This window comes from Vicugna pacos, chromosome 4, assembly GCF_048564905.1.
Source record: "Vicugna pacos chromosome 4, VicPac4, whole genome shotgun sequence".
Classification (NCBI taxonomy): domain Eukaryota; kingdom Metazoa; phylum Chordata; class Mammalia; order Artiodactyla; family Camelidae; genus Vicugna; species Vicugna pacos.
The window spans coordinates 37,313,388-37,339,584 of record NC_132990.1 but is presented as its reverse complement, the minus strand read 5'-3'; the positions used below and the strand labels follow the sequence as shown (position 1 = coordinate 37,339,584).

General features: G+C 43.9%; 1 protein-coding gene and 1 non-coding gene across 2 annotated transcripts in view; one reads left to right on the top strand and one right to left on the bottom strand.

The window, feature by feature from the left end:
• The first annotated feature begins 1,446 nt into the window (after window positions 1-1,446).
• Window positions 1,447-26,197, top strand: part of APBA1 (amyloid beta precursor protein binding family A member 1) — a 201,884-nt gene continuing 177,133 nt past the window's right edge. Inside the window, exon 1 of the mRNA XM_072959572.1 lies at window positions 1,447-1,679. The gene's annotated coding sequence lies outside the window, so the exon portion shown is untranslated. The remainder of the gene's footprint in view (window positions 1,680-26,197) is intronic.
• On the bottom strand, window positions 6,886-6,961 carry TRNAG-ACC (transfer RNA glycine (anticodon ACC)). Its single transcript has one exon. It is a non-coding gene; the product is annotated as a tRNA-Gly (tRNA).

The following is a 26,197-nucleotide window of genomic DNA, read 5'->3' as shown; positions in this document are numbered from 1 at the left end:
ATAAATACTTACTGGAAAAAAAAAAGGTAAGTATGTAATGTCGATACACCTTCCTAGTATATATTTCAATTTCAATTTTACTAAAAGATCTTTTTGAGGAGAAGTAAGCTATTGCTTGCTTTGTTAAAGCAAAAAAAAATCATTACGGAGTAGAATGCAAGGTCATATAAACTTTATAGCTAAAACACAAGACTTCAAGAATGCTTTAGGCTACATCCCCAGATTTTTCTGGCGGCACTGTGCTTACAATAATAGGAAAAACGGTGTGGTAAAAGATCCCTTTCCCAAAGGATCTGGATAACCAAGGCTTCATTTTACTAGATGAGAATATGTGCATGAAGATGGCTTTGCAAACGATAAGGCTTTGTGCAAATATAATTTCATATTACTGATAAACCTGTGAAGAGGGGAAACAATTTCGCTCATATTACACTGCCAATTACAGGTGAGGATGGCGCCAGAACCCAGGTCTCCTGAGGCCTGTCCATCCCACTGCTTTTCATTAACACACAGCACCTGCCACCTGGTCCCTGCTGCAAAAGTCCCCTCCCGTCCTCCCTCTGTCAGGTTTATCTGGGGCTGATGCCCTCAGCCAGGCTCAAATACACTAAATTCTGACCAACCAGAATAGAGAAGCGGGTAGAAAAACTAAGCCGAGCATCTCCCGGCATCATAATCCAGAGGCTTTCCGCTCTTCCCGCAGGACTGGGCAGTTCCCTTCCAGGGCTGCAAAGGCGGCCCGCTTCGCTCCCGCCCAAACCCGAGAGGCTCTCCCCCTAGCGGCGACAACGCAGGGCTGCAACGCGTTCCAGAGACACCGGCAACCCCTTTTTCTGAGGGGGCCTTGTGCGCCGGCCGGGGCGCTAAGTGCAAGCAGCGTTTAAGGGCCAAGAGAAGCGGGAAAGCTCGGTAGTAACTCAGCAGAGGGAACAGCCCGCAGGAGCCGAAGCCGCGGCCCAGCTTCGTGGTCCCGCAGCGCGGCCTGTTCCTGCGCGCAGAGGTTGGCCAGGGCCGCTGCTGAGGGAACCCGGGACCCCTTTGGGCTTCCGCCGAAGAGGCAGCCGCATTTGCCGCTCCGTGAGCTCGGCCCGCAGCCGCGATCAGGGAGGCTCCAGCGGGGCCCGCGCACGCCCGGACGCACCTGACCGAGCCGGGGCGCGAAGGGCGCCGAGAGGCGGCAGCGCCCCACACACCCACCCGCGCCGGGACTGGGGCGCTTCAGAGGCGGCGGGAGGAGGACGCCGCCCAGCTGCTTCGGGCTCGCGCGCCGCGGGTGCGCGCGGGTGGGCGTGGGAGGCAGGGGCGCTCCTAGCACGCGGCGTGCGCGCGTCCCCTCCCACCCCCAACCACGGGCGCCCTCCCTCTCCAGCCGGCCGGCTCGGCCCGGCGCGCGTCACGAGGGGCGGGCGGGAGGGTGGGGAGAAGGGGGTGGGGCCGCTGGACCGGAGGGGCCCGAGCGGCGGCTGCAGAGCCGTAGCCGGAGCTGGGCGAGGGCGGCTGCGGTCGCGGTGGCGGCGGCTGCGGTCGCGGTGGCGGCGGCGGCGGCGGCGGCGGCGGGAGAAGATGGTGGCGCTGGAGGTAGGAGCGTCTGGAGTGGAGCTTTATTCCCAGGCTTGGCACCAACGTTGTCATTAGCGTTGCCTGCTCCCGCGGGCCCGCGGACCCAGCTGTCAAGCAAGGTACCACCGCCAGGGAGGGGTGGGTGAATGGAGGGGGGTCCCCGGCGCTGATGCTGCCTTCGACGGAGCCCCGGTCTTCGCCGAAGGGCGCCCTCGGGCGCGAGAGGGGCTGCAAGGAACAATAGTGCGGATGAGAGGGGACAGCCGGCGACATACAGGGGGAAGTGCCTTTAGCCATCAAGCTAACGGGGCGGGGGAAGGGGTCGTTGAGGATAGGGACGCCTGCTGTCCGGTGCGCGCTGAGATGCGGTGCTTTGGGGGCAACGGCGGGCCTGATAGTCATGGCAGGAGTGAGTGTGTGAGTGTGTGTGTGTGTGTGTGTGTGTGTGTAAGTAAAAGGTAGAGCCAAAGGGATGAGGATGGCGGACCGAAGGTGTTGGGGGATGACATTTCCAGGAATCCCCGCTAGGATCCCTCTGCTCTCTCGGCTGCCTCTCCGGGAGAAAGAGTGTGTTGATGGTAAGGATCAAGTGTGCAGGATGCACTTGGTGTGTGAGTGTGGAGGGAGGCAGTGGGGTGGGTGCGGATTTGTAAAATCCCATGTGTGTGAATCTGTGTATGTGTGTGTGTGCTGGTGTGATTGTATCCACTCTCCCCAAACTGCTCTCCAGACCCAGAGATCTGCTGGTGCCCTGACTTGCTGTCACCCGCTGACTGTGGGACAGTGTTTGTTATTTCTACCCTGCAACTCTGAGTTCAGCCTCTGTTCTGCTTCTGTCTGTGGATGACTGGGTGTAGGGATTCTCACTTTCCCTCACTTCCCCCTTTTTTCACATGTCTCTTGACATGGGGATGTGGAAGTGTGCATGTGGCTTTGGGCACATGGCAGGGAAATAGGATAATGGTTACCGTTTCTGGGCTTACTTGTGTCCAGGTTTTGAAGGGACCTTCCATCCTGTGATACTTCTCTCCTCAGCCTCTTTTCCGTCGGGGTCTTAGATGCCCTGACTCTGCATTTTCTATTGTTTATCTCTTGTCTGACCTGAAGGAGAAGGGTCTTTAACGGCCACATCCCTCTCTCTGTCCCCAAAACTTTGAATGTCAGCCAGACCTTCTCCTTCCACATTTAAACACTGGAAATCTTATGGCTGAAGAATATGATCTTCATGTTGGTTCTGGTAGAATGAACTCTGGAGGTGTGTATAAGAGATGGGGGCCAGTATTTGAAAGAAGAAAAGGATCGTACTGAGAAATGTTTGGTACCCTCCTTGGTCAGCGTCATGCAAGCAGGGCGTTTTCCTTAGGAAAAGGGACACTTTATTTCTCCTGTGGTGATATCGACTCTTCCAGCTTTCACAGTGGCCAGGTGGTGCCCTGTCTCGTTTGGAAACTGAAATCCCACAAGACCCATGGTGATGGGGTCCCAGGTCAGTGAGTCTGCTTTCCAAGCCAATGTAGCCTGCTCATAGAGAATCTGGAAAATGTCAGGTTGGCAATAAGTCACCCAGTGGGAGCTGGGACACAGAACTGCATCCCGAGTCTATAGCTGTTTAATTGTCTCTGCGTGATAAAGATAGGCTCGTGTAGGGCTGGGGAGAGAGGGAGGGGAAGGGAGATAGCATATTCATATGTGTGTCCGCTGCAGTTTGACTCCTCAGCTCCTGTGTTCTTCCTACGGTATGTATAGGAATGAAGGCACCTTTACACTTAATATCTTGATATGTCTTTATTGAAATGTTGTGAGACTAGATCAACCTGCTTTAAACCTGTTTTAAAGTCGTAACACCTTAAATTCTACTGCATTGCTGTCAGAATCCAAACTGGCCGCCCTGGTCCTCTTGAAAAGCCAGTAGCAATCATAGCTACACAAGTAAGTATACAACACGCTGGCATTAGAGGTTTCTTTCTCTTTTAAAAATTTTTGTTGTGTTTTGGCAGAGGTTGCATTGAAAATAATAGAGTTAGGATTGTACACGTATGTTTTTTTCTTACCATTTATCTTCTCTTAATTAATGGTGATCTGTAGACCAGTTTCCCTTGAAGCTGTGAACATTAAATTTCCCCATGTCCTTCAAGTCAAGCCTTCTAAAATTTTAATGTGAGGTTGTTGGATTGCATCCAAGATTTAAGGATTGATTTATAAAAATGAATTTTGAATCTTAGTTCCTTACTCTCTTTTAATTCTGCCAATTTCTTTCTGAGAAAAGTATTTTGGAATGTAAAAGGCATTCTAAGAGGTTTTGGCTTTAAAAAAAAAAAGTTGTTATCTTTGTATTTGCAAGTAAAATCCAGAGATGTAAATGTCTTGCAAGAAAGTTTAAGAATATTAGAAATTACCAAAGTAAATAAACTGTTTAGAAAAAGAATAATTGTTCAGTAGCACAATTGATGACTCAGGAATGAATGATTTCCTTTCCAGTATAACTGTGATAATTTTTAAAATGCAATACCTAACTTTCTAAAGATTGGACTGTTAAGGTTAATGATACAATTTGAATCCTGTAATTCAGTCTGTACCTTTTGCTGTAACCTATAACAAGCCATTGTTTTACATGGATGCATTTTCTCCACTTAAAGGAGTATTAATTCTTTTCTTTCCCATTATTGGTCTCTTAATTTGTTTTTTGGAAGACTTGGGAATAAAAGACATTTGAAAAATGACCCATGGGGCCAAAATAAATAAATAGCAGTATCATGGGGAGGTGGGACTTCTATCCTACAAGATGGGAAGAGTAACTGTTAAAACTGAGAGCATTTCAAGCAGTAAAATTCAAAGTTAACCCTTTGGGTTACAATCATTAGTTTACAAATATTTGTTAGTTGTCTACTACATCTTAGACCCCGTATGCCTTTGGATAGGGTTTGGGAAATGTTATGAGGGCTGGAGATTTGAAGACTAAGGAGACATAGATCCTGCCCAGAGGAAGTTCATGGCTTGGAGGGAGAGACAGGGCATGCATGTAACTAACTGAAGAGTGGTGGAAAATGGTTAAGTGCTGGAAAAGCAATATGCTTGCAGAGCTGTAGGAGTTCACAGGATACAGCAATGACTTCAAAAGGAAGAATCAAAAAAGAGTCTATGGAATAGGGAGCCTTTGAGCTGATATTTGCATAGGTGGAATTTGGGCTGCCAGAGGAGGAAGGGTATATTTGAGGGGGGAACAGCATAGCAAAAGCCCGGTGTTGGGAAGTGTGTGTCCATACAGGGAATGGAATGGTGTGCTTGTGTCCATTATTTCTCAATAAAACTAGGAGGGGAAAATGAATGGTATACTTTGGCTGGAGCGCAGGAGATGCCCAGAGATGTAAAGAGAAAGAAGGTAAGAAAGACAGGGTCATTCACGGTTGTGGAGCAACTTTTGTAGGGATTTTATTCAGTAACTACCAGGGAGCCTTGGAAGGTTTCTGAGGAGGAGGGTTGACAGGACCAGAACTGTGCTTTGGAAAGGGTGATAATCTTGTAGCATTGTGTTGGATGTAATGCAATGAGGAGAGACTGGCAGTAGGGAGACCAGTTAGACTTTATTGTCATACTAGGGGTAAGAGGAAATGAGGCAGTGGGAGTGAAGAGGAGACGGCGGACTCAAGAGAAAGGATACAGGAATAATCTGAACACGGAGCAGGGAAGTCAAAGGTCATCGTCAGGCTCAGCCAAGAGAATGATTGTGTCATTGTTAGGAAGGAGCTTGAGGAGAGAATGAGGAAGAGGGGGAAAAAGAAGTTTCATTTTTAGGCATGAGAGTTTTGTCCGAATGAACGAACTACAATACAAATGTAGGTCTTCGAGAAAGGTTAGAGCTATGAAGAGAGATTTGTAAGTCATCTACTTAAGAGCAATTTTCATGTCTCAGAGATGGCCAGTAAAGAAAATGGAGCACAAAGAGGCAAAGAATAAGGGTAGGATCCTTGGGAGGTAGTCTTTGCATTGGAGGGGAAAAGGGAAAAAAGAGGATCTGAACAAGGGGCAGTTGTAGAAATGTCGTGGCAGTAGTATGGTGTCATGGGAGCTGGGAAAGGTGAGGGAGCCCCTGTCATTCATACAGCACACTCCAAGGTGGAGAAGGGGCAGTGAAGGAAGAGCCATTGGATTTGACTCCTGGCTTTCCTTGACTTTCTCTGAGGTGGGTGGAGATGGCAGCCAGGCTGTGAGGGCTTGGAGAGTGGGGTGCGACGCATATGAAAGCAGTGAGGACAGATTTCCTTTTTAATGAAGTGGGGTGGTGAAGAGGAGGGAGAGAGAGTTTGATACATCAAAGGTAGGGCAGAGTGCAGGGAAAGTAATGCTTTAGTATAGGAAGACCTGAGCCAACTTTATAAGTGGAAAAGAATCCATTAAAGGGAAGAGAGATTGAAACTGTAAGGGAGAGGCCAAACTGATGGGATGGATCTTCAAGAAGATGGGAGTATACTGCATGAACGCAAAGGAAGGACTCTTTGGAGGCAGAAGCATGGGCACTTTGAGGTAGAAAGAAAGGAATTTGGCCACAGTCTTCTAAGTAAAGTCAAAGAGAGGTGGGCAGGTTGAGGTCATGAATAGAACACTGACGACTTGGACTGTGTGCTTTGGAAATGTAGCAGTCAGTCAATTAGGGGTGAATAAAAGATCCTCACCCAGCTGTGAGGGTCTCCTGTGTTTGGAGAGCATGAAGTTGTGCTGGAACCAGTTAGCTTATATAATTAGAGCTTGACAACTACTTGTGTAAGTTTTGGAATAGTGAGCATTAAATGTTAAATACAGTGGTTCCTCCTTCCCTTAAACTCAATGAAAAGAGAAAAATATTTACTTTTAAAATTAGCTAAATAAAAGATTCCATCTGAAGTGTTTCCCGTGACTATTCTCTCTAAGGGATTGCTGGCTTCAATAAATAAAACATGATAAAATAATGGGAAAGAACATCTTTAGAAAAGGTGAGCCTTTCCCATCTGTAACGGCAGGACGTGGCAAAAGGATCAATGCCGTACCCATCAGAAGCACTCAATAAATATTCGTCTCATAAATACATGAATAAATTAATTTTTTTTTTTAGTAAAGTAGGTGCAGTATCTAAGACCTAAAATTTCAGAATTTTTTTCCTATTTACACCAAGGACATTGAATGAGTTGTATTACATGGCCTATTCAAGTTTATGATAGAATTAAAACTTTTATTTATTCATACCTGCTACATACATTGAAGCTTTATTTTTTTATTTATTTTATTTATTTTTTTATTTTGGGGGGTAATTAGGTTATTTATTAATTAATTGATTGATTAATTTATTTATAATGGGGGTCCTGGGGGTTGAACCCAGGACCTTGTGCATGGTAGGCACACACTCTGCCACTGAGCTATAACCTCCCCCTACACTGAAGCTTTAGAAAAGTTTTTTCACAAAATAATTTTGTACCCTTTAGACCCTTGAGTTACAGGGTCATGTCATGACTCCAGACGAGCTTACAGAAACTCACCTGTGGTGAGTGATGATTTGGGGGTTCTAATGATGAAGTCATTTATTCATTTCTTCAACAAATGTTCTCTGAGGACCTTTTCTCTGCCATTCACCATTCTTGGTGCGAGGGATACAGCAGCGGGGAAAAGTCCCTACTCCTACTGACCTTTTAGTGGGAGGAGATTAAAAAAATAAATAAACAAATATACAATATGTCAGGTGGTGCTGAGCACTATGAAGAAGAAAGCAAGGAAGGAACAGTGTGGTCATGTCACTGGGGTAATGGAGGTTGCTGTTATTTTGTGTAGGGTGTTCAGGGAAGGCCTTGAGCAGAGAGAGCTTAAAGAGGCGAAAGAATGAGCCATGCAGATATTTAAGGGAAGCGCCTTCTAGGCAGAGAATATCCGGAGCAGAGAGCCTGAGGTGGGCACATGCTTCGCATGACCAAGGAAGCCTCCCTGGTTTCCTTGCTCCACCTGGCCGAGTCGTTGTATCACACATCGATGACGTGGTCACCTAGGGACCCTGCAATGCGATGCTTTGCCTCTCAGTACTGAATCAGTCGCCCATAAGACTGCATCACCGTGTACCACATTTCGGCTGACCTGTGGGTGAGTCATGCTGGGTTTATAAAAAGATACATGTCCTCAATCAAACATTGAAATTAAAAGACTTGAAGAGTGGCTCTGAGTAGTGATGAAAACTAGTGAGCTGGAAGTAGGCTACCTCCTTGGAAGTGCCACATCACTCTTCTGCCGCCTGAATCTTCTTTAGTTATAGGGTTCCCTTCCTTCTTCCGTACGTCATGTCTCATTCTCAAGCCTAGGGTCTTTGAAACTAGAATTATATTTTGTTCATCTGGGCATACCCTACAACCCCTAGAAAAACTCTTTGCATTAATAAGGGATCATCAAATACTCATTGAAAGGAATGGGTGAGACATTGCCAAAGATCTAAGCAATTCAGGAGCAAAGAATGAGGGTAAGCCTCTTTCACCTCGATTTCTGCAGACAGCTGTTTTTCAAAGAGGACACAGAGTCGCCACATTATGCTAAGTAGTTTATGCACACGGGGCCTGAGACGAGGACTTGGGTACAAGTAATCTATTTGGGAAGTGATCCCAAGAAGCACATGTGAAAGAGTGGAGGAGGGAATGAGACAGGGAAGAAAGGAAAACCAGTCAGAGGCAGGCTCATGAGCAGATTGCCATTGTGGGCAGTGGAGGCTCCATTCTTTACGATTGTCCACCAAGCAGTGGGGAAACTGGGATGTTTATCCACCATTTAATGCCCGGGACACTGAGTCTCCAGCTCTTTAGTGCTGCCAGTACAAGCCTGAGCAAGCTTTGGAGGCACCAGGGAAAGCCCTTGGGTAGCTAGGCAGAGAGGCAGAGCGGGCGGGAGGTGGGAAGCCGGCAGTGTGCAGGACAACTGTCTATCCAAGCTACAGGTGGCCTCAGAAGTGGGCTGAGGGGACATGAGGCAGTGCAGCAACAGCCTCTGTTCCACATGGCCCAGGGGCAGCACAGAGAGTTTTTCACAGATGAGCATTTGTTTGATAGCAGTTACTGGTATTTTATTTCAGGAATTTTAATGTATTGCAACAGCTGTTCAAGTTCACTCACAAGCCAACTATTGACAATCCTCAATTATCTGGGATGCAGATAACCATAAATGCCCGTGTGTAAGGTACCCTCGATTATGAGGTAGTCCCCAGTTTTCCAACAAGACGGGTTTTTAAAAGGCTTTATAGCAACTTGAACATGCACATTTTAGGGATATAGATAAAGTATGAAATATCTGCTTATTTATTAATGTACTTGCATATATTTTAAGTCACATTATATAAAATCAGTAATTAAAAAAAGTGACATTCTTCTACTTTCACATTTTACAAAATCATTTATTCAAATGTTCCTTTGACTTCAGAGTCTTTTTCATCACTAGGCTACTTTTGGCATATTCATTTCTATCTAGCTAGTTTGAAATATAGTACTTCTTGAATTTCCATATGATGCTGCCACTGCAGACTTAATTCCAAGGCCTGTGTGCCTATTCACACAGCATAAGAACAGTTGTCTTTTTCTTTCCTTCCTGTAGGTGTGTATTAGTGATCTCCACAACCCGGCACTTCTGCATGACTTGTATAGGGACATCCACTACGGGCAGTGGTGAAGGAACAGTTACTTAAACTGACGTTAAAGTCTTGGCCCCCTTCATTCATCCACTTATCTATCCTGTTTCAATCCTGTGACTTCCGTAAGCATCCCTATGTAGAATTAACTGCCATTGTTTCAGGCCACCTTCTCCAAATAGTTCTCAAGTAACCTCTGAAACGTACATCTCCTTTTCATAAAATCCTCAGTCTTATCAGGTAAGTGTTTTTGACATGGTTTCTCCCTTTAAAATCAGTTGCCATCACATCCAGCATTAATGAATTGCTTGACTTCTATTCCTGTTATCTTGGAGATAATAGGCTTTTTGCTTTTTGACATTCAGAAGAGAGTAATTGAGAGAATGCTTTATAATATGGGAGACTGGATATGGAGTTAAGCACAAGGTGACTTTCTCTCCTCTGAAATTTAATTTTGGGGGAACTAAAAATCTCATCTTATTTTTTTGTACATGCAAAGTGATCATAGGAGGCTGTTGAGGTATGGTGGTGGTAAAACCATAACTACCCACTAAGTTTCCTCTCCAGCCTCCTCCTCTTCTGCTCCATGGTGGATTAATTAGTGTGGAAAAAATACAGCAATGATTTTGTTTCATGAAGCAGGTGATCAGCTGTCATTCTGAACAATATAATCATTTATGCTTCTGACTTGATGCATTTTATATTCCCAAGATCAATTCTGTATTCATTGACAGATATACTTTATTTTAAAGAAGAGGTATACTTGACAGCATGTGCATAAATCCTATTTCCTGTAAATTGTAGCACATCTTAAATGCAGAGGAAGAGCTGGTGATATAAAGAAATTCCACTTAACGAGAACAATTACCCCCTCACGTGGCTCTTCAATGAATTAGGATTTTCATACTAGACTTACCCACACACTCTATTTCAGTGCCTTTAAACTTGTTTGACCGTGATCCCTCAGGAGAATACAGTTTATATCATAGCCTAGCAATATAGATGAGTGTGTGTAAACACACACACCTGCACGTGCATGCACAAACATATCACTGAAACAAAACTTGTCCTTTATTATACATAATGCACTTGGATATTTTCTGTTCTATTCTGTGTGGTTGCCAACCCACTAAACTAATTTCAGCACTCATGGGTCCTGACATGCAGTTTAAGAAACGCTGTTCTGTTGTATCACAACCATCAGAAGAGTGCTTATTGTCTTATTGTGGGAAACAATTTCACATCAGAGTTTGTAAAATTTGTTTCACATCATTAGCATATTTGGATATTTGGTGGTTTGGGTGTATGATGTCACAATAATACTAAAGGGAAACTTTATTTTGAGTAGCTGCTTTATTTCCAAAAGAAGTAATTTTTAGCATGAAAAGTGGAAAGTGGAGTAAGATGAATGGATTGGTTTTTAAATCTAGCGGCTTTCCTAGGCTGTGTAAACCATGTCAAGTGCCTGGGCCCCGACCTCGTCACCAGACTGATCATCGCTCATGAGTCTGGCTAGTCTCTGTCCTGTCCTCTCTTCCTGCCTCTTTCCCAAGTCACTGTCCTCAAGCCCCAGGAGTTCTAGGTGTTCAGTTCAGTTACTTAATTCTCAATTTCAACCTAATATATTTCTTCCCAGATGTGAAACTAGTTTTCACACCCACTTCTCTTCCAAATAACTTGAAAGTACAAGAATCTTTTTTTTTTCCTGAGCTAATACCTAGGAGATTTCTGTCCTAAAGGGGCTAGAATTTGTTCCACAGGTAGAATGTTTCCGTAGTGTTGGGTGGAATGAGCGTCTAACCTAGTCTGATGTTCAGGTGTGATTACACTCTTTATGGCTCTCCAGTTATCTAATGTAGGTACATGTCAACTCCTTTTTAAAAGCCCAATAGGTTCCCCATTCAGTGAATGAAAGCAGGTTCACATCATAGCTACAGAGTGCCAGGCACGGGGCTCAGCACTGTGCACAGGTGACTCACTTGCTTCTCATTAGATCTCACTCTTCATAACCGTATCAGGAGCAGACTTAGATTGTAGGTGGAACTTGAGGCTCTCAGACGTTCTCGGTGACTAAAGGACAGGGCAAGGGGACTCACCGCAGGTCCAGGGGTAGGGACAGGCCCCGACAGCTTCCAGTCCCCAAGTCTCCCTTGTCCTGGGGCCCAGCAGCAGCCCCCCGCCCCACCCCGTCTGCCCAGCTGGGCTCCCTTGTTTATGATGCCCTCGTCCCACGTGGGATGTCTGTATGTGTGTAGCTGTTGCACCAGCCTTTCTCCAGTCTCTGCACCCTGGGGTGGAAAGGCTCAAGACGGAGGTACTATGGTGCTGCCAACATTGAACAAGTCTCTAGATTGGGCCAGCTATGAAAGGGGGTATGATGAAACCTGGCCTTCCCTTCTCTTCCCACAGTGGGCCGCTGGCTGAGAGGGGCAAATGGGAGATAAAGGGCTACAGGAAAGTGAGGTAGGTGTGTCACTTCCTTCATAATGACCTCAGGCAGAAGTGATGTCTCCCTCTTCTAAACCGGCAGTCGGCAAAGTTTCTGCATAGGGCCAGATAGTAAATATGTTCTGCGGGCCGAACAGTCTCCGTCGCACCTTCTCAGCTTTGCTGTTCTACTGCAAAGGCAGCTGCAGGCAACATGTAAACCAATGAGCAGGGCTGTATTCCAATAAAACTTTATTTAGGGGTGCTGAAATTTGAATTTTGTATCACTTTCGCTTGTCACAGAATTTTGATTCCTCTCTTAAATTTTTCCCCCCTGCCATCTAAAAATGTAAAAGCACTCCCAACTCCCAGGCAGCGGGCCAGATATGTCTCCTGGAACTTAGCTTGCCGACTCCTGGTGTAAATGCTCACAGCATTTTGTACCATGTGTTAGCGAGCATCTCCAGTTCCCTTTGAACTACAGCAATGCATGCTCACTTTAGTCTATCCCTGTCTTGTTCTTCCAAAATATACACCCACCCACCAACATTTTTTTCGTCTCCTTTAGCACTGGGAGGCTAACAGCACATAGATACTCTGCACACATGTACACACGTATATAGTATCTGCTGCATACGTATTTGTTGAATAAGTGGGAATAAGGAAATCTGTTGCTTTTCCATGTATCTATCCATCTTTAAAAGAAACTCTGCCCTATTGTCTAGTAAGCCTTTGGGAATGATTGAGTTAGCATTTCATAATTAAATTTAAGGACTCTAAGAATCATGCCCCCCACCCCCCACTATTAACCAAAAAAGGAAAAGAATGTCAGGGAAGAAGGAAGGGGAATCCAAACGGACAAAACAAAACCACTATTTCAGCATAAAAGGGGCTTATTAGAGAATAGCTGAAGTGGCCAAACATTCAGCTTTGGTCCCTGGGGCTTTCTGTCACTGTAGGAGCTCAGAGGCTAAGTGCTTTGTGCCTCAGCTGCCAGCAGCCTTTTTTTAACCGTGCTTTCCCAAAAACTTGACTCAGGGGCCAGAACTCTGCACTTGGCTATGAATATAGAAGACAGAATGCACTTCATCTTTACATGTGTATTTGCTCTACCTTATCAACAAGTCACATCTCTTAAGAGCAAAACCTTGAACACAGCTCCTGTTTTACTTCATAGGTGTATATGCTTGGGAGTAGAAGTATTAAGAAATATACAGACCTAGAATTTTCTTCTCAAAATGAGGCGGACAGAAACTGGATGGTGGAATTACAACAATGTGTACATGTGTGCTATTTTTCCAAATCGTCTATGATGAGGATGTTACTCTGTTTTCTATCATAAAGAAATAACATGTGTGTGTGCTTGTGTGTATATTTAAAGGGTGGGAAGAAAAGAATATGCTAGAGAATTGGAACTAAAATCCTGAATAATATATACCCCTTACTCAAATTTGTTAAGGAAAAGAACAGTTAGGTCAGGTTTCACAAGAGCGCTTATCTGTTTTAGTCTGCCAGAATATGTTAACCTGGAGAAAAGACCCACGGCTTGGTGTGGAAGAAACTATAAAGTGTGCTTTCGACTTGGCATAAATTGTTACTGCTCTGGTAGATGCTGTCTATCCTTGAAGACAGAATGTTAAGCCAGTGTTAGAAGTGCATGTTACATTTGAATCCTGTGAGGTTTTTGAAGCCTGCTTGGGAAAGAATGGAGGCTGAGGGACTCAGGATTTTGTTCCCTGTTATGTCTGAGCTGCTCCCAGTGAGACACAACATACCACTTACTGGAGGTGCAAAGACTGTTTTCAAAGTTACTCTCAGTGGATGGAGGCAGAGGGGGCAGGGTAGGGGGGACAGGCTTACCTGAGAACCGCAAGTTGGGGGGAGGTAATTATCCATCTGTCTGCAGTTTCTTGTCTGGAATGAGGCTCCCCTTGATGAAGTAAAGAGACTGTGCTTATGAAGGTGGATGATTAAGGTTTTGTTCATTATGTTATCTGCACAGTGACTCTTACCTTTTCTTCTTTTCCTGAGTTTAATTTTTTTCCTTTCTTACCACCCCCTCCTCCTCCTTTCTTTCACTTGGGGAATTTGCACTGGGCTTGTTTACATCTCATGACTTATTTGACTGGTTCCCTTCCATGCCAGAGGTTTTCAGGGAATGTCTTCATCATGGATTGTCCATTCATATTAGGGCTGTGACACCAAACATGTCCAGAGGTCTGTATTCATTGGCAGTGTTTGTAGAGGGCTTAGATTGGGCTCCCCAGAACAGACACTGAGAAAAGGGTTGATATGTGCAGGCCCTGCTTTGTTAAGGAGATGCTCCCAGAGGAGACTGGGAAGGGAGGGGAGAAGCAGTCAAATAAGGGTGTGATCTCAAAGTCCCAAGGGCTGGGGATCTCTGGTATGATGTGGCCTTAGGGTTATTCCCACCCAAGTCTGTGGGGTTGGTGGTACATATTCCAAACCTGTCCGTCATGCAGTAAGGTCCCCAGGCTGAGTGGGGACTGTAGGGAGGGGAGCATAAATTCTCAGCTATTTCTGGTTCTCTCCATGAAAAGACCAAGCTAGTGCAGCAGTCCCAGAAAGAGCCACAGGTGCTGGCTGTTGGCTGGATGAGGATCTGGGTGTGACCCCAACATTGTCCACCAGCAGACCAGTGGCTTCTTCTTGGGGTGGTCAGCCAGGGAAGCAATTTAGTTGCTTCCATGGGAATCCCTAAATGCCAGTCTTTTTCCTGAGGAGTGGCTGCTGGCTCCTGCTGGTAAGTGTGTGTCACCATCAAGCAGAGGGCGGGGATCCAACTGTCTGGTTACAGTGAATCACCTGTTTGCAGAGCCTTCTGCACCTCCATCCTTTCCAGGCCTATATCCCTGGGGTTCTACAGTCCAGTCACTTCCAAAGAAATGTGTTAAAATCTCTTGTTTGTGGATATTCTCTCTCCCTTTTTCTTTGTGGGTTCATATCTTATCTATGCCTTTTTACTCATTTAAGTGGGGTCTGGAGAAGAAAAGGATAAAAATGTCAAATTGCCACCTTTAACCAGGAGCCACTCAAAATAAAAGCTAGCCTAGAATTTTGGAATGAAAAAGTATGTCTGAGTACATGAATATATACACACACATATGTACATATATACATATACATGCTTAAACGCTTATCTTCCTACAACTTCATGGAGATAGGCTCATAGTTGAGAATTAGCCAATCTTAGTATCATCTAACAAAGTAGTTTAGTAACCAAAAGGAATGGTTACAATCTGTTACAATCATTAGCTGTGTCATGTGAACCAGTGGTTGTTGTTGCTGTCTTTGGGCTAAGCAAGAAGACTTCTGTCTTCCTCAATATTTTTATGTGGCACCGCCGGACACAGTAAACTGCGGGCGTCAGCATGAGCCATAGTTCCCATGTTACCACATTGGAGTTAATCTTAGCAGTTAACTAGTAAACAGAAACCTAAGTAATAACTTTGGCAGGCTCCAGAACACAGGGAATCTTGAGTTAAAGAAACTGCCCTCGGTGTGTAGCAGGTGTAGAGAACGGGTTAGGTTCAGTAGAGTGCGGATGGCAGCACCCTATTCTCGCACGGCTCCTCCAGGCCCAGGTAACTCACTTGTTTTCTCTTCCCCGTTGGAATACAATCTTGGACAGGTCTGTTAGATTCCCCTCTCTTGAGTGGTGAAAAGTTCAATCCACTCTGTTAATCACAAAGTACAGCCCAGTGTAGTAATAAAAATTCCAAACTCCTGCCTCATTCTTGACTTTTAAAAATTGCAGTGGAACCTGAACACAGTAAAGTGCAGAAATCTCATGTGTACAATTTGTTGAATTTTCACCTATCTGAAAACTCATATTACTAGTGCTTAAATGGGATACAGAACACATCCTCCACCTCCTCTTCCTCTTCCCCCCGGGTGCCCTCATGTCCCTTCCCAGTTCATATCAACCACTTGTCTGACTGTGTCACCACAGAGCGGCTTTGCCTGTTTTTAACTTCATATACATGGAATCATGGAGTATGGAACCTTCTGTGTCTGACTTTTGTGTTCAGTATTGTTCTAGAGATTCATCCGTGTGGTATGTATGTATCGGTACCCTATTCCTTTTTATTGCTGTTTGGTAGTCCATTGTGTGAATATACTGAGTTTATTTGAAGGACACTTGGACTGTCTCACTGTGAACACTCTTGAACATTTATTTTGGTGCACATAAGCACTCATTTCTGTAGGAGGATGGCTGAGTCACAGATCAGGTGTCTGTTTAGGTTTTGAGATATCGCCCAGAGGTTTTCCAAAATGGTCGTACCTGTTTACACCTCAGGCAGTGGTTTATGAGAGCTGCGGTGGGTCCCCATCCTCGTCAGCATTCAGCCCTCGCCATCCTGGTAGGTGAGTAGTGGTGGTAAACATGTCTCACCTAAAACTTCACCTCCTCCACCTCAAGCCAGTGGCTTCTGTGGAGCCCACAGGAAACACACAGCCCTGTTCCTTTGGCAGTAGAAGTGTGTTTTGCTACAAAACAGCCTCCTCTCTCTTTGTCCTGCTAGTTCGGACTGGCTTTTCTCTTTCTCACAGCAAGAGCCAGACACCACCACCCGGGTCCCACAAACTCCAGAGGGCCTGTGTCAACTCTTGGAGTTTTTCTTGAAGCCTCTTTACTTACTGCATCAGTCTGCTAGGGCTGTCATAACAGACTACCGCTGAGTGGCTCATCCAACAGAATTTAACTTTCTCACAGTTTGGAGGCTGGAAGTCCAAGATCAAGGTGTAGGCAGGTTTGGCTTCTCCTCAGGCCTCTCTTCTTGGCTTGTAGACAGCCGCTTAATCACTGTGTCCTCACATGGTCTTTTCTCCTGTGTGCACATCCTTAATGTCTCTGCCTCTTCTGATAAGGACTCCTGTCATATTGGATTGGGGTCCCAAACTCATGACCTCATTGAACCTTAATTACCCCTTTAATGGCCCTACCTCCAAATATTAGGGGTTAGGGCTTCAACATATGATTTTTGGGGAGAGGAACAATTCAGTCCATAACACATGGTTTAACATGTATATGGGGAAAGCTCTCTGCCAACTCTCCAACAGCGCATGAAGTACTCAGGTGCTGTCAATTTTGTTAAGTCGGACAGAGTACAGTCAGTTGTGATTTAAACTACTAGTTGGGAAGATTTTTTTAAATAATAGAAGTAAAACACATACAGTAAAATACATGAAGTACTTACACCTTCAGTGTACATACAGTCTGAGGAATTTTCCACATGTATAAAACTGTGTAACCACCACTCAAATCCAGATATAGAATGTTGCCAGCACCCCATAGATTCCCGCACACAACTTCCCAGTCTACACCTGTTCCCCCATCCCCAGAGGTAAACACTGCTGTGACTTCTGTCTTCATTTTTCAGGCTGGATGATTCTTGAACTTCATATAAAAAGAATCACACATACGTTTTTTGGTACAGATTCTTTTCCTTGGCGTAATATCTATGAGATACATCCATGTTGTTACATCCATCAGTGGTTCATTCTTCTCATTGCTACGTTCAGTTGTATAAATACATAGCAGTTTGTTGATCCATTCTCCTGCTGATGGACATCTGAATTATTTTCAGTTTTTGTCTGTGAATAAAGCTGCTATGAACATTCTTGTATATATCTTTCTGTCTTCTTTCCTATTTCTAGGATATGTATTTAGAAATGGAATTCCATGATCATAGGGATAGGTGTGTGTCTAGTTGGAAACATTTTAATCAGTTGTTTTTATAAGTACTTTTCCGTTTGATGGAATCTTAACATATACTCTTCACAGCTCAAGGATAGAAGTTAGTATACATGCTCTGCTTTCAGGCAGAGATGTGTTTTGTTGATTTTTTCCTAATTAATTTTATCATCTAACTCAGTTAACAGAATGTGATTTTGTTACTTTATATATCAAAGGTAAACGAAGCATATGCTTGTGAATTCACTGGATACTGAACAGGTTATTCATGCATGTTTGAAGAATGTTTTTGTCACACTCTGTTAAGAAGCCAACAGCCATCTACTAACAGACATTTTGTTTGCTTTATTGGAATCAGCAAGGTTATGCATTCAGAATATTTTCATTAAAAATACTTCTATGTACAGTCAAGCAAGCCAGTGCATACTTTAATTTTTAACGTCTTAGTTTTAAGTGCTACTTGAGTCCCATTCTAACCAAAGTATATTAATTAGTTTTAGCTAGAATGCTGTAAAGCAGCTTTTAAAAATTCCTAGTAATAATAAAATGGCAAGCATTTATGTATTGCTCATGATAAGAAGCGTAAGACACTGCTCCAAGCACTTAATATATATTAACCCATTTGATCTTCACAAAGTATGCTATTATCATATATCTCATTTTACAAATGAGGGCACTGAGGCACAGAGAGGTCAAGTGACTGGCCCAAGATCACACAGCCAGGAGGTAGGAAGGGTCCAGAGTCTGTGCACATATAACCACTGTGCACATATACCATACTGCCTTTTAAATCTTCCTTTCACCTTGATGTTTATTCGTGGGAGAGAGAGCTGTGGGAAAGCATTCCTTCTTTCTCAATTCCTAGACATTTTCTCAGTTTAGATTAAAGCTGTAGCAGTTACAATATTTATTATTACTTGAACAGATTCCGTTAGTCAGATGCCTAAAGGATGCCAACCTGCTTTCACTGCCTTTAGAAAATCACATTAAGAGGATCCCTTCCTCCTCCTTTTTAAGCCCTGAGATAGTTATGTTGCGGAGGTCTGTTAAGGGAAGAGCCTGAATGTTCCTGCAGATCCTCTGAGGCCCTGAAAGACTGGCCTTTGTATGGCAGGAGAATGACTCTTGGTGAGAGAGGCCTTAATCGCCTTTCTCAACATTCACCCTCCATCACATTCGTTCTGCACATATTTGCTGTACACGGACAGTGGTGCCAACCCTGTGCAAGGCCCGGGGGGTTGATGGGAGTGAAGCCCATGTAGCCTTTTTCCGCAGGGAGCTATTTTAGAATCGCGCACAGGAGACAGGCACACACAACCATCATTGCTGTCATCACAACTGATATGTGCTGTGAAGGAAAGGTGAGGGCACTCACATGCGACAGGGAGCCAGTCCTGCTGGGGTCATTCTGGGAAGGCTTCTCAGTGTGGGAAAGTAACTGAGGTGGGGTAGGGGAATTAAGTCCAGGCAGAAGGGAGAGAGTGCACCAAGGCCCTGGGAAGGGGATGGGGTGCTTGGAGGGGATGCTAGGGGCAGCTGGCTGGACAGGGAGGACAATAGGGAGCCAGTTCAGTGTTTCAAATGAGGGGAGGACATGATCAGATTTGTGCTTTTCTATGACAGTAGATTGGAAAGAGGGCAAAAGGGAAAGTGCATTTGTAAACATTTTGCAAAAGGGAAGATGATTCCCATTGGAGGCCATTATAGGCCTACAAAGTGGGGCTTGGATACAGGCGTCTAGAACCTTAAGGGGAGGTCTGGACTAGACATTATGCTAATCAAGCATCGTAGCTTTAGAAATGAGATCACTGATCCATAGGGGTGCCTTAAGTTTGGGGCAATTGAGTCCTGTTGTAAAAAGGCAGCACCAATGAGGAATAGAGCAGAGAACCAGGCGTTAGCCTAGTTGAATTGCCCTTTGTCTAAGCATCAGAACTTCCCTGATCTGCATCTGGAATCCGAACACCATAGAGCTCTATAATAGCATGCATGGTCCAAGCTCTTAAATTGCTCTTAAATGGAAAATTAAGTATTTGATCAGTATGTCTTTAAAAATAGATGCATGGTTTGTGTAAAATGTTTATAAACATGTTTGTGTGTAAACTTGCTAACAGTCAAGTTTATAGTATCAACTGCTGATTAATTGGAAAAATAAACTTCTGTGTCCTGGGCTTCAGATGTCTTAGAGCAGTGTATTCAAGTGCTCCTTGTAACTTTTTTGTGAAGTTAAAACCATTTATGTTTTCTGACCCAGACTCTGGTACAGTTTTGTTCCTAACCTTGTTCTCACCTTCCTTTAGGTTTCCCGCAAGGGCCTCGCTCTTGGTGAGAAATGGTGAGGCCAAGGGTCTGGTGGCCAGTCTGCGGGAAGCCAGTATAGAGGACTGTTAGACATGCTCCTCTCTTCCTGGCAGGTGACTAGCCCTTCCCCTGTCCAGACGCTGTAAGCAGGGACAGCCGCGGTGCCTGCCAGCTCTGACCCAGAGTCACAGAAGGCTGCTGCAGGATTCAGGCCCACGTAGGGGCCAGTAGCGTGGCCCAGCCGTCAAGCCCCAGCTTTGTCACCCCACATTCCTTCTCCTGGGGAGACCAGCATCAAAGCCCTGCTCAGCCGTCTGCTCTCCTTATTAAAAAGGACTTATCATGAGCTTAATTATTCATTTGGCACCTTTTGCTTGATTTCCTAAAGAACGGTGCTGTCAGAAATGTTTTGTCTAAACATTTTTAGATACTCAGTAGTATTATTTCATTTTTGTGTATTTTTTGTGTGCTCGGGTCTTAATCTTTTAATAGCATACATTCTTGTGCGTTAAGGAAGCAACTTTTAAGGCTTGGTTGTTTTGAAGTTTGCTTTTCAGTTTAATTGCATGTGTATCTTCACTTGTTACTTTCATGACCTTGAGTTATAATTTAAGAATAAATTTGAGAAAAATATTGTCAGGAAACCTGAGAAAGAAGTGATTGACTTTGGTTATTGTCTACCCTGAAAGCTGTCAGATAGAGATTGCGTGCCATATTTGGAAATTTGGCTGGCTCCTTTACTGTGGTTTTTAAAGCACTTGCCATATCCAGCTACTTTGCAAAATGCTGATAAACTCTTGGAAAGATGGGTGTGTTTTTATGGCTTGATTTTAAGAATAATGATTTATGAAACTTAGATGCTTTTTATCTGAGGGAGGCGAGGAATAATAGTCGGGGTAGGACTGCAGATGTGAGAGTCCATGATTTGCTTCCTTTTCATATACTTTGTGAAGGAAAAGGTTAACATCAATAGATAAGCTTTCTAGGCTCGAACAGTGCCTGCTTTCTGAACAAAAAGAGCTGCAATCCCATTAAAATGTCTGGCTGCTAATGAAACCTCAGGGCCTGGCTTTGGATAGTTGGTTTGATGGCACAGGTTATATACTGTTGTAGCTAAGACACTGAGTCCTGTTGGGGATGGAAAGTATAAAAATTAAGTAATGATACATTTCCTGACGAAGCAGTAGGAGAGAGGCTGCAGGCTGGATTGGCAGCGCATCAGGGGCTACCTGTCTTCTCCCCAGTTGCAGGGGATTGAGAGGAGCCGTCTACAACCCAGTGTTCTCCTGTGTCCCGGGACTTAGGCACAGAGGGCACTGAGAAGCCTAGAGAACTAGTGTTAATCACAGGTCCCTGGGTGCCTGGGTGTGTCTGGAACCACTTAATCACATCCCTCAATTCCCCTCCCAACTCTGGAACCAGATGAGAACAAAAGGCAGGAGACGGCGGAGCTCTGTTACTGATAAAGCCGGGTGGACATTGTGCCTTGGGTGTGCGGCAGCCAAGGACTGTCTGAAGTTGCCTCACTCACACGCTCCGCCCTGCCACCACAGGGGCAGCGCCTGCCTGGTAAGCTCACCTGGGGGTGGAGAGCAGACCACGGTGCACCCCTCTGTGGGCAGGCAGAGGTGAGGGAGAAGCACGGTTGAAGCTAGGCACGCTGGGGACTTCCTCCCAACTCTCATGTCCCCGGAGACACCCCCGCCCCCCCACCAGAAGAGAGATGAATATTGAGAAATGAGGTGGGGCCAGAGAGTTTGGGGAGTATTACTCCCTTCACACTCCCTGTTGGGAACATCAGATCATGGGAAGGAAGTTTCTGCTAACATGGAGAGAGTAATGATCAGTATAGCTGCAGGAAAAAAGCAGACATGTTTCTGTATGTTCTAAAATGACTTTTTATCATACAAGAGTTACACATGCAAGGTAGAAAACATAAACTGTGTATAAGTAAAATGAAGGAAATCAGTCTCACTTATTTTCTCACTAGCCCAAGGTAATGACTGTTAACATTATGGTGTGATCTTTCCTGTGTGTGTAACAAAAATACAGCATGTATGCTATTTTATATCTCACCTCATTTCACTAACAGTATCATAAATTTTAATAAATCTAGAAAATGATGCTTAGGAGTTTATCAAACTTAAACTTTTCTTATTTTCAGCTTCTTTGTATGTAAGAAGACTTGCTTTCAACTAGTTGTAAGATTAGTGTATGAATATACACATGTGGGATTTAGAGTAAAATCCAGCCTTCATGGTATTAGTGTGTATCAGTCAGGGTTTGTAGACGCAAGAAATAGCAAGCGACGCTGGCTGACCAAGCAGAAAAGTTGCTGGTTTGCTCACAGTGTTGATGGAGGACCTGGAGAGCTGGGTGAAGGTTGAGCCTCCCAAACAGCACCCAACACCAAAGCCTCAGAACTGGTCTGACGAGAAAATGCCACCTTTTCTGAGCTCTTAATGGCACACGACTCCTTGTGCCAGGACCTTAACTTTTTTTTGTCTGCTTTTTTTTTAATTGAACTATAATTGATCTGCAACACTATGCTAGTTCTATAACATAACCTTGCAAAATGATTGCCCAGGACCTTAACTGTATCACAACTGCTGGCCCCACCATCACTGAAGGTACCTCTGTGTCAGGTACTCAGCCAAGTGGCCCCGACCTCTTCTGCCACCACTGAAGAGAAAGCGAGCTCCCCTTCCTCCTCTTTCACATCATGAGCGCCTGCGTCTGCCTCTGTGCTCATTTGCCTGGTTGGCAGAGCCCAGGTCATATGCCTTTTCTGGAGCTGCAGAGGAAACTAGGCAAGCAGGTATCTGTTGTTGTTTTTCTCTCTCAGGTTCTTCGCCTAACCTAGACTCGTAAAGTGGTGAACTCACCAAATGCAGAAAGAAGTTCAGGCCGTGGGTAGCCGAATGAAAGAAAAATGTTTTGCATGTGTTATGTTGTTATGAGTCCTTACTTTGATGTTTCAAATAACTAACCAACTTCCTGTGCTGTTTATGTTGGAGCAATTGACTTCAATTCTTCTGGCTCCTGTGGCTTGAACAAGTTATAGTCTTTCTTACTTGCCTATGCCACACATAAGATGGAAAATGCTTTGGAAACAGTAAAGAACATAAAAGGTATTGTGATTTAGCCCCTCAACCGATGTCTTTATTTCTCCTTTGCAGTCCAACCCTAATCTGAAACTGTCTTGAGGATTACCCTGCATCTCCTAATAAATAATCCAGCAACTTCTGGCCTGACTATTTGGCAGCACGTGCCACCTCTCCCCTCCCCACCACCCTAGTCCCATCCCCACACACACTTCTAGTCACTTTTCCAATCCAGACATATTCTTCCTCCTCTTTTTTTTCCAGGATTCCATTTCTAGAGCCCTATTCAGGCCCTACTCAGAATAAAACTGGCTTCCAAGGGACTTCACCATTAGGACTCTCAGTTTCCATCCAGCGTTACTTCACAGTTCTCAACAGACATCCTCAGCTTCCTCTACTCAAACCAGTTACTTCTGGTCTCCCAAGCATGCCCATCCCCCAGTCTTTGCTCACATTGAGTCCTATTCCTGGGATGTCTTCCCCCATCTCCCTCTGTGGAGACATTCTCCACTCTAAACCTCTGTTGTATCTATACTAATTTCTCATTTTATATTCTGTTATATTCTCCTTTTTTCTCTGAGATCTTGACAAATGTCATATCAAAATTTTTTAAAAGAACCATCTTTTGGTTTTTGTTAATTTAAACATTTTGTCTTTGTAGTTTTCTAATTTACTAATTTATTTTTACCTTAATTATTTCCTTTTTGTTAATATGGATTTGCTCTGTTTTTTTTTTTCTGAACTTTTTTATTTGAATGCTTAGCTCATTTATTTTTAAACTTTTTTTGTTTTCCGAGGTTTGTAATGAAAATTTTAAATTTTCCTCTAAATGCTGTTTTAGCCACATCTCCATATTTTCACATGTAATGTTTATTTACATTCTAATTCAGTTCTAAACATTTTTTCTCCATTTTTGAAGGTTTTTTATATGCAACCTCTTTCCTAACACCTCCTCAGTCACACATCTAGAATCTATTTTATTTTACTCTCCTTGACTTTGAGAGTTTTTATTCCCCCTCTCAGTATCTGTATAATCTACCTTTTTGGTTATCTGTGTGGATGTTTTAATCCCTGCAATGAACAGTCTGTCCCTTGGCCGAGTCTAAAACTGTGTATTGTTCATCTCTTCTGGCTCCAGCCCCCAGTATACTGCAACAATAGTATGTGCTTACTATTATTAAATTGTCTGGAACAAAGGCTTCTATTTTTAGTTCCTGTGTACTGAGTGATCAATCAGTAACTCTCAGTCTACAGGCACGTGTTAAGCATCTTTTGTTTACAAGTTACTGTGCAGAGTCCGATGGGTGAGTCTAAAGAAGCTTGAGGTCCCATCTAAGACATGGTCAGGTTGGAAAGAGAAGGATGGGCTTGCTTTACCTCTAGAAATAAAACTCTGTGGTGAGGACATTTGGATCTTATTGACAGGGAAAGCCAAACCGAAGCTGCCAGAATGTGATTAAATGGCTAAGGAGGAATTGAGTTGAACCTCTTATTGAGAACTAACAGCAGAATTTGGGGGGATGGAAAAAAAAAACTAGGTCAGCACTGAAAGAGTAGAAAATACTGGCATCATCGTGGTAGGAAATCTCCCCCATGGGATATTATCAATGTGGATAAATAGACTATGATGGTGGTCACTGAATCAAAATGGGTATGTAAAAATTAACAATTATTTATGGAACATTAACTCTGTGTCTAATACCAAGTGTCCTACAGTAGGGAACATAACAGTTCTTATGTTCATGAAACTTAAATTCTAGTGGAGAAAACTGGATTAACGTGTGTGTGCGTGTGTGTATGGTTTTTACAGTGCTCTGAGAACAGATAAAGCAGAGTAATGGCAAAGAATATGGCATATGGGTTGCTGTTTTAGATGTGCTGGCCGCAGAAGGCCTGACCATTTGAGCAGAGGCGTGATGAAGTGAGTGAGTCAGCCTTGTGAAAATCTGTGGGAAGAGCCTTCTAGACAAAGATACAGCAAATGCAAAGGCACTGAGGCCAGGAGCCTGGTTGGAGTACTTGGGAATAACAAGAGGCTGACGGACAATGGTATGAAAAGTGTATTCAGTATCAGCTCAAGTAGGGCCTCATAGGTCAGAAAGCTGATCCCCTTCCTAGAGAGTGGTCTCCTAGGCCATCCCTGCTCACTGGACATCGGGACCTGGGATGTGAGCTCTAATTCCATAGCGAAATAGACTCCAGATCAATCAATTCAGTTCTTTCTCCTGAGAATTTGGATGTGAAACTTTATAAAGCAGGGTGGGGCCAGCCATGTTTGGCTCATGTTTCTGGAACAAGAAAGTGAAGAAGCATGAGGTACATATGACTGGAAAGAAACAGATATTAGAAACCACTGGGTCTTGAGGGGGAGAGGAGATGTGCCAGTTCCTGGTCTCACGCCTTCCTGAGGTCAGCTGTATTTCCTGTTTTCATATTCCATGAAATACCCATGTCCTTGTTAGTAAATTCACATAGTACCTTAGCCAACTTGAGCGAATTCCTGTTCTCTCAAGCCAGTCGTTGCTGACACAGACACCTGTGCCTCGTGAGAGGTATCGAAAAGGGGCTATTTATGTGGAGGAGGGCAAGGTCACTGGGTCTGGGCAGGTGAAGAGAGACCTCATAGGAGCTATGGGCCTCAAAAAATGAAACGTCTGTAGGCACCTAGGGAAGTATTTTCAGTGTTCATAATGTTTCCTTCACAAGCGACTGTTACCCTCTTTGTAAAAATTGAGGTGGGATGTACATACAATAAAATCCATCTTTGTATACTGTTTGATGAATTTTAACAAGTACATGCAGTTTTGTAACTACCACCAAAACCAAGAGACAGAACATTTATGTCACCCCAAAAAGTTTTCTTTTACCCCTTTGTGGTCAATCTCGTCACTTCACCCTCAGCCCCTGGCAACCACAGCCTGTTTTCAGTCTCTGTCGTTCTGCTGTTTTTACGAATGTCATATAAATGGAATCGTACAATGTATAATCTTTAAGTCTTGCTTTTTTCACTTAATTCATTTAGGATTAATCCATGTTGTTGTATGGATCAGTAATTCCTTTTTTGGTCATTTTATTTTTAATCCTATTATATAGACATATAATTTGTTTATCCATTCACCACTTGATGTGCATTTTGACTTTTTCCCATTTTTTTACTATTACAAATAAAAACTATTTAGACTATTCTCATATAAGGTCTTTGTGTAGACATTTACTTTTGTTTTTAGGAGGGTAAATCCTTAAGTGTGGGATTGCCGGATCATACATAAGTATATGCATAATTTGATAAGAAACTGCCCGTACTAGAGTTCTCCGGAGAAGCAGAACCAATAGGGTATATATGTAGAGGAAGTGACAGACATTTATTTTAAGGACTTGGTTTATATAATTCTGGAGTTTTGGTAAGACCAAAATCCGCAGGGTAGGCAGCAGTCTGGAGATCTAGGAAAGAGTTGCAGTTTGAGT